Genomic DNA, 18,637 nt, shown 5'->3' with positions numbered 1-18,637 from the left:
ATTCTCTCCTAACTTTTCTTTATTCCTGTGTAAATCCACTGAGATCAACAGTACTACAGCAATGTAAAAAGTGATACAAAACTTATACAAGAGTTTTATGTTCAATCAACAGGCAGATTAGATAAACACTTACAGACTTTGAGGTATATCAGATTTCATTTGAAAATTTGGCTCATTATAATTTGTTTTGTCCAGTTAACCTTGTATTTTAATGCATTATGGAAAATATTCATGCCCACATCCTTCTCTGTTTTTGCCCTAAAAGAAAAAACATAACTAATGAGAAAACAGAGTTCCTCATTACATATGGAAGCTCTTATTGATAAGTTGCATGCAAAATATAATGGGTGAAATCATGATCCCAGTGATGTCAATGGGAGCTTTAATTCACCTCCAATTGTTTTACTCCAGTATACCCAGACCAAACAAAACCCAACATAGATGACAATGGGGAAGGACAGAATATATATAAACACATGAACAGTGAAGAGTTATATATCCTGAAATTTTCTCACATTTACTATTAAATCACTGTCAAGAAAAGCAGAATTGCATGCTTGGCATTTCAAATTGAAATAATGCAAGGAACACCATAGTCAAATATTTAGTCAACAAATTATGATGAGAAGGTTTTCTTCTCAAGGTACTATATATTAAGTCACACTAAAATGCTGTTTAATTTTTATCGCATCATTTCCTAAAAAAAAAACCATAGGGAAGCCTGCCCAGCATTTCCAGAGGGGGGGAAATGGACACAACTTGTTGAAAAGTTCAAGTAACAGTTCCCAGCATAATTGGATACTTTTCCAGTGGTCTTCCTCTTCTCTGTTATCCACTTCTTAGAGACTGAAATAGCTAGAAAAGTTCCTCAAAATATTATGAAAGTTATTAAAAAGCAATCTAGAGTTCACATTGTTAGAAGTCTTTGAGGGTAAAAGTTTTACAAGAAAAGCCTCTCTTTTTATAGGTTTGAATGACATCTACTTGCCTCAGTGTTGCTGTATCTCCAGAAGACCATTGTCCTGTGACAAGACAAAAAATACGTAAGTAATGCTACAACACAGCTGTCTGTAATAACAAAATGATAACACAGTGCACTCCAACATTAGCTTTGGGCATCTTAAGCTACTAACAAAAATAAGGTACTAAACACGTGGTTGAGTTTTTGTAGAGAAATACTGTGACTAGTCCTAAACCAAGCCACCCTTCCCCATCTCAGTACAAACCAGCCATCACAGTAGGCCCTGAGATTGGTAGAACACAAGATGTTCTCTTTTTGTTGTGCTAGGGTCAAGAATCCTGATAAAAATGGGTCTGGGCTGGAAACCAATCTGCCATGTCGTCCAAGAAAATCTGGAAGGATTTTCCTTCAAATATATAGATCCAGAATATACATGCCTCCCTATATAAATCCACAAATGAGAAGTATATACAAGATTTGTTTCCAAGGAGGAAATAATGAAATGTTGTGGCTTACACATTATTTGCCCACTGTTTTTAATCCCAACTCTAAATTGCCCTTTGCAGATTGCCCCACCCAATTTTCACCACAGGTAAAAGTCCCTCAAAATTGGCTGAACAGGTTTGTCTGATGCTTAAAAAAGAAGGGAGAAAAATCAATGCCACCACTTAGGTAGGCGCTCAATATGTAAAACTCCCTCATGTCAAATTCTGGCAACATTATAGAAAACTGAAATTTTTCTTCAAGTGGTAAGTGTAGGGCAACCTCCACAAGAGGTATTGCTACCAATCCCACATGTAATAAAAGACTTACATGGAATTTAAATAATCCATAGGCCTTCTACTGACCATCAGTCCAGAGCCAAATTTCACCAAAGTGCTGCAAAATAAACTAGTGGGGAAATTTCCACTAACTGTTTTCAGTTCTATTAATCTTGTGAGTTACTTGCAAATATAGTAGGCACAAGATTTTGAGCCATAAATATGATTTCAAGTTTATCAAGTCCTCTTAAATCAGCAGAACTGATTAACTTTGATAAGAACTCTATTCCCTTACTTATATAGTTTTAATCTACCTGCCAGCTTCCAACTTGATGAGCCATGGCATCAAAAGAAGATTGATCAACTTTAAGTTTGTTTCCTATGCCTAAATTATAATATACCATAATATATGCAAAGAATAAGATGCTAAAATTGCATCCTGTGTTACAAATTTGATTCTTCAAGAATTGTTCTAAGGTTAATTTGAATACAATGCTTGAAATAATGCATAATCCAATACATTTTATTTTTAATACTATGTTATAAATATATTGTGATACGTTATGAAAGTTGCAAATAAAATATGCTTTCGTCTGCAGTTATAGTCTCAAGCTAAATTAAAGCATCAAATTTAATTAATTAAAACCCAACTCACTGTTCTTGCTGCCTGATCTGTTTGGGGCAGGCAACAATGATTTTTCCTAATCTTCTGATTCAATATCAATTCCATCTCTGGAGAAAAAACAAGGTGTATGTACTAAAAGTATTGCAGAGAAGCAGAAAGAAATGTTCCTTAAAGTACTTTAAGTGCTCTCTAGAGCTAAGCAGATTTGAGACACAGCAAAGGGAATATTTTTGTCAAAACCCTGTCTTTCACTTACATAATTCACTCCTAAAAACAAGAAAGCATGGTTATAATGAATGGGTCGGTGTGAGAGAAGCAATGTAATATGTGGAATTTTGAACTATGCATTTTACATGCTCTTCGGATCCTCATTTCCAACTATGAAGAGTGCATAAAGGAAGAATAAAACTTTATTAAATATGACCTTAAGTTACAGAACAAGGTTTAATAACCCTTGCAGCAGAGGACACTGACCACCCTTTAGGGTGCTTGGGATGTCTTTGGGCAATATACATCATAGTTGATGTCAGGGTTCATTGTACAGTTTTATTTTAGGAATACGTGAAGCAAGGACTTACAGAATGGTTTCCATAGGGATGATCCAGCTTTGAGCAGGGAGTTGGACTAGATGACCTCTAAAGGTGTCTTGTAGTCCTGTTTGTTCTATGAATCACTATCTGGCTTATGCTTATAAGCAAGACTGAGTTAGGATAAGGGAGGTGTCCTACTAACTATTGGTGGTTCAAGAAATACCTGGCCTGTAGTTCTTTGTTACAGAGGTCTTTAAGTTTAGCCATTTCCAGAACAACATAAATAAAATATACTAAAGAGCAGTCAGTATCCTGAATATATGTAATTGTTGTTATTATCAAGGTTTCAAAATAATTGCAGATATATATAGGCTTCCATTTGCTGCTTCGCTCTTCCCTTCATATTTTTCACAGACATTTCTGCTCCCACATCTTTCCCTTAAGTTTGCAATACACCTCTTCACACCCCCTCCAGTCCCCAACTGCTCACAACATTCTCCTTCAACACCATGTGGAATCATAGGCACCAACTTTTATTTTTGCTGGGGGGAGGAGGGGCGAGACCCTAAAATGATGTCCCACCCCACCAGCAACACTGCTAGATCAGAGCCAAGCAGAGCCTGTGGAGGGTAGGGGCAGATCTGGGCACCCTACACCGCTGTCCTCTCCCCCCCCAGGAGTCCCACACCAGCCACATGGTCCTTGTGAGGCAACCCTTGCCTGCCCAGCAGCAGCGGGGTTGGGGGCAGCGGTGCCGAATTGTGACCCCCGCACTGATGCTGGGTGAACAGGGGGTGCCTCGCCATGGCAATACTGCAGCGTGGGACTCCCAAGGGGAAGGCAGCAGGGTGGGGAGCCCCAAGCCCACTGTGGGGAGCCTGCATGTGCTTCTACCATGTGCACAAATCTGGGGGGCATGTGCCCCCCATTCCCCCTTCCCTGGGAGTGAGTGAACACAGTAGCAGGGAGCTGTACCCCCTCCCTGCTGCCCCCTGAACAAGCCACCCATGGCTCTGTTCCACTCCCTCCCCTGGCCCCAGGCCCCATGCACTGTCCTGGCTAGGCAGCACCCTCAGGTCCAGCCCCTGCCCCACACCCTCCCTCACCATGGGAGCCTCAATCTGTCCCCCCCATAAACTTGACTGCAGGCAGCTAGGGGAGATGCTCTCCACTGCTGCCTGGGCTGTATTCCTGGCCACATGTATGTGCATGCATACACACATGCATGTGGCGCCAGCTTTATCCCAATCCCTGCAGACTCTTGCAGGGGCCTGCAGCAAGCTGGTTTTTGTCAGTCTTCAATTAGGGATGGGTGATCACCCTGGCCTATTCCCAAAAGGGGCCAGGGCTCTCAGGCCCCCATGTACTCAGCGCCTACGGGTGGAGTCAAAGTCAATGGATCCCATTGCAGATGACTCTTCCCAGCCCACTACTTCTGTTTGTTCAGTCACCAAATAAATTCACAAAACTAGAGTCTTAGAGAATTGCAGGGAAATTGAACTGTCACCGTTCAGTGATGAATTCCATTCTTGGTTAGTGAGAGCACCTGGGACTCCTTCAAACAGAGGCAGTCAGCACCTCCTTTGAGGAAGAAAGTATATCATAATCCAAAAGCACACTATCTTCTGGGAGATACTTCAGGCACCAGCAGTCAATGCAACCAACCTCTCCATTCACTAACAGTTACCTCCAAGTCCTGTTAGCTACCATCAGTATTCTGGATTCCTCCCAAATGAGCATGAAAATAGGACATGGAGTGGAATGGGTCACTTGTGCAGTCCCACAGTACTAATTCTCTCCCTCACTCTATCCAATAGCTCAGTGAAATGACTAGGGCACTATATAGAACAGCATGGACTGCAATTCCAGCAATCAGTAGATATCTTTATCACATCAGACACAAATGGAAGCAATGTTCTAGCAACCCAAGGGACTATTTGAGATCTATAATTGGAGGAGGGCAGCTAATATTATGGGTGCAATTCAGTGGTTCTCAACCACTTTAGACTCAAGGCACCCCTGGTTAGACTTGAAGCACTCCTACTTAGATTCAAGGCACCCCTCATAAAATGTCAGCTCTTTGTTTTCTCTAATGTATTTATTACAGAAAAAATAATAGAACAATTCTTCGGCTGCAAAGAAGTCAGAAAGCATATGGCAGGACAGAATGCTCTTGACACTATGGATTCCAATTTGAAATCTCTGGGTTTATCTTGTGAGTCATGTTTGCACAACTACCAGTGCTAACATTGCATGGCACCCTGAAGCACCCTTGCCTGAATTCAGATAAAGGAAGCTGAGAGTATTGGGTTGTCTGTGCACACATCCCCTGACCAAAACACAATTCATTCATTGATGTCCTTTTCATCTCCACAAAAATTAATGTGGAGAAAAAAATTGTTGGCTGTTATCATTCATAGTGATAGACAGCCACTAAATGAGATCTGCAAGTGAAGCATAGCATTTAGCTAAAACGGAATTGTAAGAAGACAAAGGTAATGCTAGTGAAAGAGGAAAGCACTTGGATATCTGTTCCAACACAGATAAAGCAAATTAGACCATGGAAATGGATTCTTCATTGCTTCTGGCTTCCCTATAGCTAAGAACATGAAAAATGCCCTTTATAAAGTAACTGGCAAGGAAGTGCTACTTCTTCATTTTGGAGTTAGACCTGGTCTCTTGGACCCACATATTCATGACCACTAGAATTGATTATTCTAATTCATTATTCTTGGATATTAAGGCATAAACATTTCAAAGAACTACAGTGAACTGGGAGCACAACAACATATCTACTCAGTGAACCACAAAGCCTCCATCCACACAGAACTCCATTTCCCTTTCCAATTTCCCATTAAGAGTTAGATCAAATTCAAAGTTTCAGCCCATCTATTCACAGCCTTCCCTGAGACAGTGCAAAAGGAAGCAGCTCACGCTGCCTTTTTTTTTCCTTTTCTTAATGCCTGCTCCTCATAACAACAACAAATGAAATTTTAAAAGATGAAGGTTTAAATGACAGCTAGATATAGGGATGGGCTAATTTGTCACAAAAGCCAGCCTTAAAGGTGAAATACGACCCAGAGAAGAAACCTTAAACATGTCCATTTCTGTTTCAACATTTTGAACCCACCATATTCAAATCACTTGGAAAAAAATATTAAGACATCGTTTCCCCCATCCCTAATTTAAAGTATTATAAAAACAAACAAACAAACAACTGGGTTTAATTGCTATTCTGTGTCTGGATTCTAATGAAGCATGGAAAAGGGGCATTAGAATTGAGACAACTAGTTCTGAATTGTGTGAGGTTACAGACATTGTAGTAATACCATTTTATATCACAAGTCTTGTCTTCTCATGCCCCCCATTCCCCTTACTAAGGTGTAAAATGTGATATCAGAACAGTGATAATGAGGAAATAACTGGTTCAGCCTGCAGGTTTATAGTGTTTACATTGTTCATACGGATGTCCCTTAATGTACAAATAACTCATCCTCCCTTTGCTGTATCTCATGTAACCTTCTACTAATCCACAGTATATAAACTTATTAAACAATTCTGCTTCGAAGTTTTTTTCTTCAGCTGAAACACCAGTCAATTTCCTTCTGGTTCTTAGAACTGCTTTTCAAAGAATCAAAGTAACTATATATTCCTCTTTAAACAAATAAGGTTAGCTACCCTTTTGCCATTCACAATTCAACATTCACACTAAATTAATTTTTCCAAAAGTAATTCAAATAAAAGCTTTGCTGCTGCTACCCTTTTCAGAGCTACAAGATTGAATAAGGCATCTGAATAAAATTGTGTATTACAGCCTTCTTTAATATTTAAGCATGACATTCATTGATTTGTTTCTTGTTTTCTGCAAACCTTGACAACATGATAAAATAAATCATAAGAAGAAAATATAGTGGTAACATCTTTTATGGACTTCACATAGTCATCAATCTCAAGCTGTGAGTGAATTATCAGTGCAGCAAAAAGATCTATGTTTTAAGAGCTCCAATAGCATACTAGCTAGAGGTTTTTCACAAGCAAACTCAAGGCGAGTGACTGATAAGCATCATTATTGTTTTCTGAGAGTCTAGTTTATAGTGTGTTGTGGAGGTGTTGGCATATATGTTTCAGAAGGAAAGGTTTGATCAATTCTAAGTAGACATCTACTAACATATAAAAAATATAACAAGGGCTCCTGCTGAGCAGTATTAAAGTACCTATCGCACCATGTCAGCGTGACCGGCCCCATGTTGTGTTTTTGATTATATTTAATATAGAATTAACCTTTCTTAATGTAACGTATTGTGTATGCAACATGGATCAAAATATTTATTTCAACCAATATACAGAGCTCCTTTATTTAGATTTTAAGCAATATTTATTTATTTTTCAATTTATAAAATTTCCCACCAAAAATCTTCAGGGACCCAAAGCATCTAGGAGAAATAATACCCAAAGCTCTTAAAAGTTTGTGAACCAGTAGGACATTCAGAATGTAAGCCATTGTAAACATCATATACAGCTCTGTAACAAAGATGTGGGACAAGATAGCACTAAGGGCCATAGTCAACAATACTTTTTGATAAATAAATGTAACTGCTGGGGAGAGGGGGCTGAACACAACTGCAATCTCAAAAATAAAGTTCACACTTCACTACTTTTCTTATTAACATTCAGTTTTAAAAAGTTCTGAAGTGAGTACAGCAATGAAAAAGGTGCACATCCAAGAAGAGATATTGCTCTTTCTATGAAATAGTAATACTGAGGGAATGCCTTGTAATAATCAAATGCAATGAAGTCATATGTGAAACAGAGGATTAATTCATTGGGATAAGCCAAATCACTGCATTATTTGACATTACTGCATAATAAGGTTATGTAAAGGTATCGTCATTTTACTATGCAAAATGCTACTCCTGAAAGTAACTCTTTCAGCAGACTTAGAAATATTTTATATCTGGTAAATGGGCTAATGAAAGCTTTAGGTTTAGAAAGCAGTAGCCTAGGGATTGTAAGAGTAAATATTAAGATGTTTTCTGACAAGCTGAATATATGTGGTTTCCCACAAAATCCCACAGTGCTTTGCACTCCATAAATATCACTCCTCTTCCCTTACAACTTCTGCTATATGAAATATGATACCATGGTCCAGTAAAACATAGCCATACTTTCATTGGTCTTGAATCTCAGGCACACATTTATTTACATAGGTTGAACACTATTCATCACCCTCATAATTAATCCATTTATAAGATTATGATGCGTTTCCTTCACCATTGCATGTTGCATCAAAACATAACACTTTTAGTAAAAATGATCATCACAATTGCATCTGTTTAAATTACTAGACTTTTAAAAAGTGCTTTCCCTTCTACTGTTATTATAAATAGCTACTTTAATGGGCCAAATCGTCAGGTAGATTTTTACTGGAATCTAAAATAATTGGTTGTGTATGAATGTAAGATTTGTCCATAGGACTAGGGACATAGATTACACACAAACTAAGAAGAGAGATCAGAAATCAGTTCAAATCTGTAACATAACAAAAGTTCAGTGCAGTTAAACTGCTCTCAAAATGGCTGTAACTGGTTTAAGATAAACCTGGATGGATGTAACAGAAAATTAACTGATTTAGGTTAAATCAGTTTCATAGATTTCATAGACATTAGGGCTGGAAGGGACCTCGGAAGATCATCGAGTCCAGCCCCCTGCCCAAAGGGCAGGAAGTCAGCTGGGGTCATAGGATCCCAGCAAGATAAGCATCCAGTTTCATCTTGAAGGTGTTCAATGAAGGCGCTTGAACCACCTCCGGTGGCAGGCTGTTCCAGACCTTAGGGGCATAGAAGAAGTTTATTAAACTTCTATCCCAGATTCCCTCCAGATTCAAGTTAACTCATGATCCTCCAGCATCTCAGGATGCTTTGCACCCCCACGCCTGCAGACTTCCCCTCACAGGGTGGGTGGGCTAGCATTGGCCAAAGCTGTCTACTCCAGCTGAGCAGGGAGGTGTGGTCTAGCACCCCATTCCTTCTGGCCTGAACCAGTACAGGCATGTGGCTGCATTTCCAGAATCAAAAGTGAATGTTTGTTCACTTGCATATCAGTTCAATCTATGCAGCTTAGACTAACCTGAAAAGATTGAATTGATTCAACCTTGGGCTTTTTGACTGTCTGTACTTAGTCTATAAATCCATTGTCAACTGATTATATGTTAGAATCATATTTTGATACTTCAAGATACAATCTTATAGACTTTACTCAGGCAAAATTGCAGGTTGGAAGATTTTACTTCCTCTGAAGTTTCATCTGAATAAAGATTGAGCAAGGACTTCAGAAATAAGCTATTACATTTTATGCTTCTAATACTTTAGAAGTGTAACAAGCAGTAAGATTATGATTACCTAAAAGAGGAGAGTCTCATGAGGAGTGCAACATGGGAAGGCTGCCACTCTAGAGACAATGTGCTGCAAAAGTGGAATGTTTTTCCCAGTGCATGCACCATAGTGAGGGTGGATGAAGTGTGTCTGGAGGGATCCATTTTGGGGGAAAGAAAGAGGGAACAGGGGGCCATTGTGGAAGCCTCCAGAAAAAAATCCCTGTGGGGGATTGGCTAGGGAAGTCCTTGATAACAGAGTTTTTTTCTCTCCCCAGGACAGGCGAGAGAAGGCTCACCACGCAGGCTGCAGGCTGGACGTAGCCTGGTTGGGTAGTGCTTCCCTGGAGCCTGCAGAGTCATGGAGGGAGTTGCTGCAGGCTCAAAGAGACATCTGAACTGAGGAATCCTTCCTGGGACAAGGAGGAGAGCTATGCTGTGGCCTAGCTGGGAAGAAGCCCACAAGCCCTGCGTGGGGCAAGTGTGCACTGAGCAGGAGGAACCGGAGGAAGACAGGCCCAGTCCACTTGCGTGTGGGGTTGAAAGAGGTGGGACATAGGCTGTGGGGAGCCAGAGCAGCCACCTCGTTCATGGTGGGGAAAGGCAGGGTTTAAGGGACACTAGAACCTACTTACTTGGGGTGAGGCTTCCTATAGAAAGTGAGGACTAGGAGGTGATGAAACTGTCTCCCAATTGCATGGTGGGGTGTGTGAGTACTGGCCAGAGGGCCTGACTAGGCCAGCTGCCCAGACCCTGTGGCCTGCTCTGTCAGGGGATGCAGATCAGGGGGAGAGAAGTGTATTGCAGAGACACCAGGAAGGAGCTATGGCTGGCAGCATGTGACACCCAAAGCAAGCACAGAGAGACCCAAGCCAAGGAGGACCTGCCCACTAGGGCTATGCAAAGCTTTGGTCCTTGATTCTATTCAGCGGAGATTCGGCCTTATTCGATGGCTGAATCTCCAAATCTGAATTGACTCAGGAGACCCTTTAATCTCTGAGACTCGAACCAGAACATTCCAAATCGATTCAGAAAGTTTTGGTGCTTTGGACATAGATACAGGTTTAAATGTTTTTTCTACATACCTCAAGGTATCAGGTGGCTCATGAATGCTGCGATGGTGGGGCAGATGGAGCATCCCACAGGAGTGCAGGGGTCTCCCCAGCATGCTCGGCAGCAGACCCAGAAGTGGACCAGAAGCACTTCCAGGTCCAGCAGGGAGTGTGTGCTCCTGTGGGATGCACCATCCGCTCCACCACCTCAGTGTCCACAAGCCACACCTGGTACCTTGAGGCATGTTGAAAAAACATTTAAAGCTGTGTCTATGCCCAAATCACTGATTCTTAGAATCAGCATCGAGTCTTTAGATTTGGATTCGGCTGAATCGAATGAGAGACAGTGATCTGAATCAATTAACTGAATCACTGTCCCCGATTTGGGCCAAATCCAAATCCGAATCTGTTGCAGGTCACCTAGGGGTGCCTGCACCTTTAAGAGCAGAAACAAAGGAGCAAAGGAGCCTATCAGGCTACACAGAGCCCCACAGCTGCAGGTTGCCTAACAGGCTAACAAGGTAATTACCCAGCACTCGCAGGCAGTCAGCTGACTGGAAGGAGTTAGAGCCTAGGGCACATATAAGCTCAGGGCCATGGCTGGCTGGAGGTCATGCTCTCTTTGGCAACTGCCAGGAGAAGGAGCTCCTGCACAAGAGAGTGGCCCCATGCATCTGGTTGCCTGCTTTGCTACCTCCAAACGCAGTAAGACTCTAGGGGCTCACAAGGTGCCCAGAGATAAAAGGGGCACCTTTTATCTATTCACCTATTCTAAGGGAGGGGAGTTTGCGCTCTTAAAGGGGCAGAGTGCTGCCTTTATTGTTAATGTTATATTGTAGCCCAGGGGTTAGGTTTGTGTTATTGTTTGCACTGGCGGACCGGGAAAAGGCTAATTGGAGAGGAGGCAGCCTCGCTGCGGGTACATGATTGTATAGACCCCCGGCACTAGAGGGGCACAAGCTGCAAGGGGCCAGAGAACTCAGCACCAGAGGGGTGCAAGCTGCAAGGGCCAGGGCCCAGTAATAAAAGGAGTTTGTGGGCTAATGCCTCAAAGCTAGGCCCAACACAGTAGGTCTAGGCTAGAAGGCTTATCTATATCAAAGGAGGTGAGTCAGAGAAGGCCAAGGCCCCAACAGAGCATAACGGCAATGTAACACCCTTGACGCATGGGGCATGGTAAAGGAGTGGGTGGAGCCACGCAATTGGTCCGTATGGCCTGAGGTTTCTCCTGCAGCACCATACTGAAGAGAAACCTGGCAAAGGGGCTATAGATCAGAGAGCCTGAGTAAGGTTCAGTGAACCAGGACTAAGCGAAGGCTCATAGGCAGCCTCCCAAGTTATTTTTCCATCAGATATGTGGCAGGTGAGATAAGAGGGTGCCCCTGGCATCAGGGCAGGAAATGGGTAGTCTCCCTCATTGTACCAACAGTTTATGGAACTGCAAAATCATGGCAGGTGAGACTGGGTGGACTGCCCTGTGGAGGCAGGTGGATGGGCCGGCATGAGACCCGGCCCCGAGAGTGCTCTCTGTCACAGAATCGAATATGGCCTGTTTCGCATACTCCTACTGTCCACACTCCAGTGAGAGGGGCAAAGAAGTGGCTATTCCTTTCAAGGCATTGCCCCAGGCTGTTGTGCAGAGAGCCATCATATTTTTCCTTGTGTATTAAAGTTATTGATTGGATGTGTAAATAAGTATGATCAAGCCTATAAGTCAATTAGTTCAATTTTGGTGCCTTAATATCTATCAATGATTAGTACTCTCCTTTTAGGTTATGGGTATTTAAAAGAAAGGTTATATGCTGTGAATGTCACTACCGGGTTGTGGTTGTGTATTGTATGTTCTCTTTAATAGCTTTTATGTGTTAAACCAGCTTGATTATTTGTAATTGGTATTGTATATAATTAAATCCTTTACATAGTCAACCATGTTTGCAAGGCTCATCCTCTGTACAGGGAGACCCTCTTCTTGAGGAACCTGCCACAGCCACTAGAAGGGTTGGGCAAGGTCATTGGCTACTGGGCATCCCAGGATCCCACTATTTGGTGGTGGCCACAAGCAGCACCATGTGCAAAGGTAACAGAAGCATTTCTTGCTTTTAATGGGAAAGGTGCTCTAACAGTTTAACTAGAAGAAATGATCATACCAAATCATGTAAGCTTACAATCATCAAACCTACTCTTGTAACCAAATGGGTTTCCTTTAAGAGATTCATATTTCAACAAGTTATGTTTATAAATTACCAGGTTACACATTTCCCATTCAACTATAATCTGCAGCAGTATGATGGCATGATAGAAAAGAAGCACTGGGCTGCTGGAAGTGTTTTTTCAGAGTTCTGCAAAATCAGAACTATGTTTCCAAAGTTAATTAATAACCATGTTGCACAATGTTACTTAATATGCACAATGGTAGAGATTTTAGATTAAAAATGTAGATATTCTGGATTCAATCTACCTTCAGAAATTACAGGTCATTTTAAAGTCCTCCTGATTTATCAGATGGATAAATTATTCTGACCTGAAAAAGCTTTTTGTGTTAGAAAGTTTGCCTAAAGTCTCTCCCAACCATGCAGTTAGTCCAACAAAAAATATCTCCCAAAAATATCCCTGCCTTTCACACATTTCCTGGATCATCATGGCTAAACACATCACTCCTATACTACATAAATTATTCTTCTTCACTTACAGTTCTTAATTCTTATGCTGGTGGGTATTATTAAATGGCTGCTGCATTTCCCCTGAAGGTAGCAAGACTTCAGGAGTTGTGGAGAGGTATCAACATATTATCTGTAAAGTACTTTAAGGTCGGTCTGAAGGAAAGTAGTAGATAAACATACATTGCTGTTATCATTTATCATTTTTTAAACATAATACAGTAGTATGCTATTGTGTTTTCCCCAAATCCACATAATTCATCAGTTATATTTGGAAAACACTAGATGGTCTCAATTCCCATTACACTGAGTCCCGTTGAAAGTACTTAGGACATTCCAGAAGTATCTGAATACATGGAAAGTTCAGACCCACATTGATTAAAATACATAGTGGAAGAAATAATAACAATAGTTTAGCCCTTTTGTCAAAGATCATTTCACTGTGTGAAAGTGTTTGAGGTAGAGAGCAGCGTAGTAAATTAGTAAAATAGGGTACACAGCTTTTCACGTGTAGGTCATACATCTGCTGACCTGAGAGAAATCCAGTGACTGGAAGTTATTGACTTGACTTCAACTTTTTGTTTGGTAGCTAAAATTAAATTGAAATGAAATTGATTGTCTCAGTCCAGTTCTTGGGAACAAGTGTCCAAATCACAGAGAAATAAAACTCTGCTTTCACTTCTAAAAGGTTCCTTCCAGAACAAAACTAAGGCACCTCAGTCAGGAGTTAAAAAGATGAGCAACTTGTCACTAATTATAAGTTTTGATGTAAACTGATGGGATCTTTCATTAAGAAAGATTGAGGTACTGCTTAAAGCAGGTGGGGAACGCAACAACTTTTAGAATTCATTTCTAAATCATAGAAGCACAGAAGGCAACGTATGTAAGAGCTTCTTATGACTTCTAGTAATACCCTTCTTGGTCTGTTTGAGTCTGATAGTTTATAATACTGTTATTCAGTAAGTGAAACCAAGCCAAATACTGATGAAAAAAATTAAAAATATGTTTCCTTTTAACAAAGTGTGTGTGTGTTTGTATATTTATGGAAGAAGGGAAACTTTCATTGTTACAGGAAAACATCTTTTGGAATACATTATGTGAGTTATATTTAAAAAGGTTTTTCTTTGTGACTAATAATATGAAATTTGAAAAAAAAAAGTTCTCTGATCTATTCACACTCATAAAAAAAATTCATAATATAGCATCAATATTCACTTAATAAACAGTGCTGTTTACGTTTCTTAGTTGATTGTTCCTTTGTTTGCCAGGATTTTTTTTTTTAAATCATATGGAAGACTTGGTGCAGCAACATCTGTGACTTGTCAGTCATTTAATTAACCAAAGAAAACCTTGCTATTCATTTTATTCCTGTATATGTTAATGCTAAAAACTAATAGAAAACAGCTAGTAAATTGTCCCCTGCATATATTGGACACAGCAACAATTATTCTGGCAGAGAAGATATAATAAAAGAGGAAATTTTAATAGTATCCTTATTCCATTTATTCTCATGGGCTTCTGTTTCAAGGTACTGTAGAAATTAACAATTATTTCTTTTCATTGTTTTTGATGATCTTTTTCTATTATGGTCCTATCCGATTTAAAATAAAATATAATTTAAACTTTCAGTTTTTTTATTCAATTCTATGGTGCCTGGAGATTTACTTTCTGGTTATAGGGAGGCCCCAAGAATATTCAAAAAATAAAAAAATAAATTAAAAAATAAAATTTCCAGAAGCCTTTTCTTTCAGCTATCCAAGCAGCTAGTTAAGGCCATGTCAGTTATTAGTAAAATTGAGATAATTTGACTTAAACCAGGAACTATAATAAAATAATTTACTCTTCTAGTGTTCATTTTATTGACAAATATGTCTTTCCCATACTTGCTGAATGTCTGTCATATGATAGGTCTAAATACTTGCTATTGCTCCACTATATAAAGCAATTAACTGCCTTTATACAGCAAATTGTCAAAGGATTTCCCCAGAATGCTTGGGGAAATCTAACATAAGAAACCATTCTCCAATTTATTGACATGGTACTATGTTGAAAAAAGTAGGACATCAATAAACAGCTTTAGTTGGAAAACTGGGATCTGATTATAAGTGTTGGGAGCAGGAGACCCAAGTCTCAATTAAAATACATGGCACAGCTTTATTTGTAGAATGGTTAAATGTAATATTTTGATGGGGAAAGCATAAGATGCAGTATAGTTACAGTTTCACCTTTACATACAAAGTTTCCCACTAGAACAGCCTACTTTGAACTGGATTCAAACTCAGGTCCTTTGGTACAGTGCTCTGATTCAGGCTGGCCAAGTGTAGTACAAGTAAAGTATTTTTAGGCCCTAGGTAGAAATCAGTTTTACATCTCTATCATTCAAGGGCACATCAGTAAGATGGATGGTATGGGGCACTTGCAAATGGGTGATGTAAAACAAAGGGACTGAGAACTAGAATTTAATGGATTCTACATGGGAAAGGAAAAGCCAGGAAAAGGTTTTCTTCTTGGAAAACATAAAATTCATCCTATAAATTATAAGCTACTTATAATTCTTAAGCCATGAAGCAAAATCTTGGCCCAATGAAGTCCCTGAGAATTTTACCAATGATTTCAATATGGACACAAATTAACCCATAGTCTACATAGCAAATATTAACTGAAGCTTTAATAACCTACAGTAAAAAGAAAGATTAAGCAGCTCAGGTAATACCATACATTTCTCTGAGGAATCCACTAATACCTTCTGGAATCTGCAAAAAAAAATGTGTTTAGTAGCCCAAATACTGATGTGTTGGAAACAGATATGCTATTATCTTCTGAACATTCAACACTATGGCCAAAAAATGAAGGAAAAATTATGCACGTGAGTATAAGATGAGATGCTGGAAAAAGATAGATATTTACCAAGTGATTTATGGAATGAACCAAATGCTTAGGGTTTGTCTATTAGGGCTAAATACAGATGTATGTAACTACATTTAATGTGCATTAAGCATGCAAAAAGTGCTTTCAAGTTGCAACAGTACAGTTGTTCACAGCACATAAAGAAGTTTAAAAATGGCGGATCTGGCTCTAAGTTAACCCTCGATGAATGTGATAGCAGACTAAAGCACTTTAGGTTAGAGCACTTTTTAAAATGTCTGTACCACATCCATCTCATGTTAAGCTAGATCACATTCTGCCTGCATCCCACAGGCCCCTTACTGCACAGCTAGCTAGCCTGAGGCAGAGCTTATGTGGCCCCCACCCCCTTGGCTGTCACAGACCTGAGCCAGTGACAACCTCTGACCTCAGCACTGCAGCTACCCCAGCCCTTCGGTGCGCTACAGCATGGTGGGGGGGACTGTGGGAGAAGGGCTCCGGACTCTTTCTCAGCTGGGGGGAACACAGAGAAGTAGTCTGGGCTCTATGCCAGCATGCAAGGGGCCAGGGCTGCTGCAGTGACACAGAGCCCAGACCCCTTTCCTCCACAACCCCTCTGGGCAGGCAGCAGGGCTAAGGCTACTGCAGGAGAAAGGGGTCTGGGGTCTGTGTCCCTGCAGCAGCCCCAGCCCTGCAGTGCACTACTGCCCAGCCAAGAGAGCCATAGGAAAAAGGTCCAGCCTCTTTCTCCCCGCTGCCTGAAGAGGGACACTCCCTTCCCCCCACCCCCCAGTTCCCAGCATAGCCGAAAGACAGTCTGGCCAGTATCCTGTTGTAACTGCTGGCTGCAGCTGTCAAGAGGCTGGGGTGAGGTATGGGAGGAGGGAGGCTCCATGCTATGCGAGGTCCCCAACCAGATTTCTGGGTTGGGACTCAGGGGGGAAGGCCAGGTCCATGCAGCAGAGGGAGCTCCTTCTCCCCACCCCTCCGGTCCCAGTGTGACCAAAAGCCAAGCCAAGCAGTCTCCTGCTGTAGCTGGTGGCTGCAGTTGTTAGGAGGCTAGGGGTGAGAGGAGTGAGCTCCCATGCCACATAGATCCCACCTGGCCCCACCCCACAAGTCCTGATCCAGCAATGGGGGGGGGGGGGACAACCCTCACAGCAAGGGAGCTCCCTGCCCTGACCCCTCCTCTTCCTGAGCCTCCTGACAACTGCAGCCAGCAGCTGCAGCAGGAGACTGCCCAGCCTGGTTTTTGGCTGCACCAGGAACTGGGGGTGGAAGGGCAGCCAATCTGGCAGCCTCCTGGAAGGTGTGGGATGATCACCCAGCTGCTGGCCATAGCCAGTACAGGCAGACTCCAAGGCCCCCCCACCCCCGTACCGTGACTGAACAGCGAATGTCTGTTGGGCTCACTCCCAATTGTGCTTTAAATAAAAAGCTGTTAGAATGCCTCTGCTAGAAGCTTTTTGTATACCTGTACTTAGCCTAGGTCTCCATGCCATGTTCCATCTGCTCACTGGCTTTCAACACATGTCATATCACAGTGATAAGACTATGTAGCTGCCTAAAAGTGATCCTGAATATGAGCCAAAAACCTAAGAATGGTTGCTGCCTTATCCTTCTCAAGAACAACTTCTCCTAGGCTGATACTGCAAGTGTCAAAGTCTCAGCCAGAATGCCATTGCCCCATGCCTTGACATCCTTTCAAGGGGACTGTGGGAGCCACACAATGTTAACGCTGTTAGGTGTGCAAACATGATTCACAAGATAAACCCAAAGGCCACATCCAGATGAGCAAGCACATGCCTGTTGTGGTGTTTCAAAGCACTTTGAAACACCACACGCTGCAGCTTGCTGGAGCGTATAGAAGCAGGGCAAGGCTGGAAGCAGCAGCTCAAATCCAGGTTCTGACTCTAGTAAGCAGGGATGTGGTGGGGGGAGGGTGTGGAGTTTGTGGGAAAGAAGTGTGGGGAACATGGGGGGATGTAGGGTTTGTGAGTGGGTGTAGGGGTGGAAGGGGCATGAGGGGGGGCACACACCCACACCCCTCTTGCAGCACACAGCCCCTGGGGCTGGCATCAGAAGTCAGCCAGGTCGCTGGGGTGCTCATGGCCCACTGCAGGCACAGACCTGTGGTGGCATGACACTGCTTGAGACCTGGGGCCTGCACATGGTGAACGGAGCCAGTCTGACCTTCTGGCATGCGCCTTCAGACAGGACCGGGACAACTCCTGCTGCCACCCAGGGCTCTCAGCACGGCATGCTGGAGCAGCATGCCATCAGGCCAGGCCAGGCCAGGCTTCCATGTGCTCAGCCTAATGGTACACAGCTCCTGTGCAGCTCAAATAGCAGCGGCACAAATTTGTGCTAGAGATTTATGCCTCAGAACATGTCTGAATATGCACTTTGGTGTGGGGCAAATTGTACCACTTGAGGCAAACTGACCCTGCCTGGCTTCTCCCAGATCTTCAGCCAGGGGGGGCTAGAGACTGGAGCCAGCACCTGTGCTGGCCCCAGAAGTATAAAAACTGTCCTGGTGAGAAGCTCAGGGCTACTTGCCCTCAGGAGCTTCTGGGGCCCAGCCAATTGGTATCTGGGGACACTAGCCCCTTGTGACAGCTGGACTGCTGAAGCAGCCCTAATCTACAGTGGCCCCTGCTCCCTCTACCCACTGCAGCAGTCTGGTGGGGGGGGCTGCTGCCTGTCTGTGACCTGCTGCCACCTGTGACAGCATCCTCTGCCTTGGACCCACAGCCCCTGGTGCTGGCCCTGGACAGGCTTCTCTGCCCAGGTCCTGCCACCTGCCTCACTAGCAG

General features: G+C 42.3%; 1 long non-coding RNA gene across 2 annotated transcripts in view; it reads right to left on the bottom strand.

The window, feature by feature from the left end:
• The window catches only part of LOC102564701 (uncharacterized), a 144,153-nt gene that overhangs the window by 28,789 nt on the left and 96,727 nt on the right, over positions 1 to 18,637 (bottom strand). Inside the window, exons 2-3 of one of the 2 annotated variants that reach the window (XR_009463101.1) lie at positions 2,378 to 2,454; positions 134 to 1,022 (exon numbers count right to left, since the gene is read on the bottom strand). This is a non-coding gene — a long non-coding RNA (uncharacterized LOC102564701). The remainder of the gene's footprint in view (positions 1 to 133; positions 1,023 to 2,377; positions 2,455 to 18,637) is intronic. The other variant, XR_009463102.1, reaches the window with a different exon arrangement.

Source organism: Alligator mississippiensis, chromosome 6, assembly GCF_030867095.1.
Source record: "Alligator mississippiensis isolate rAllMis1 chromosome 6, rAllMis1, whole genome shotgun sequence".
NCBI classification, from domain to species: Eukaryota; Metazoa; Chordata; order Crocodylia; family Alligatoridae; genus Alligator; species Alligator mississippiensis.
The sequence above is the reverse complement of the archived record's forward strand: the minus strand, read 5'-3'. Positions and strand labels throughout refer to the sequence as shown.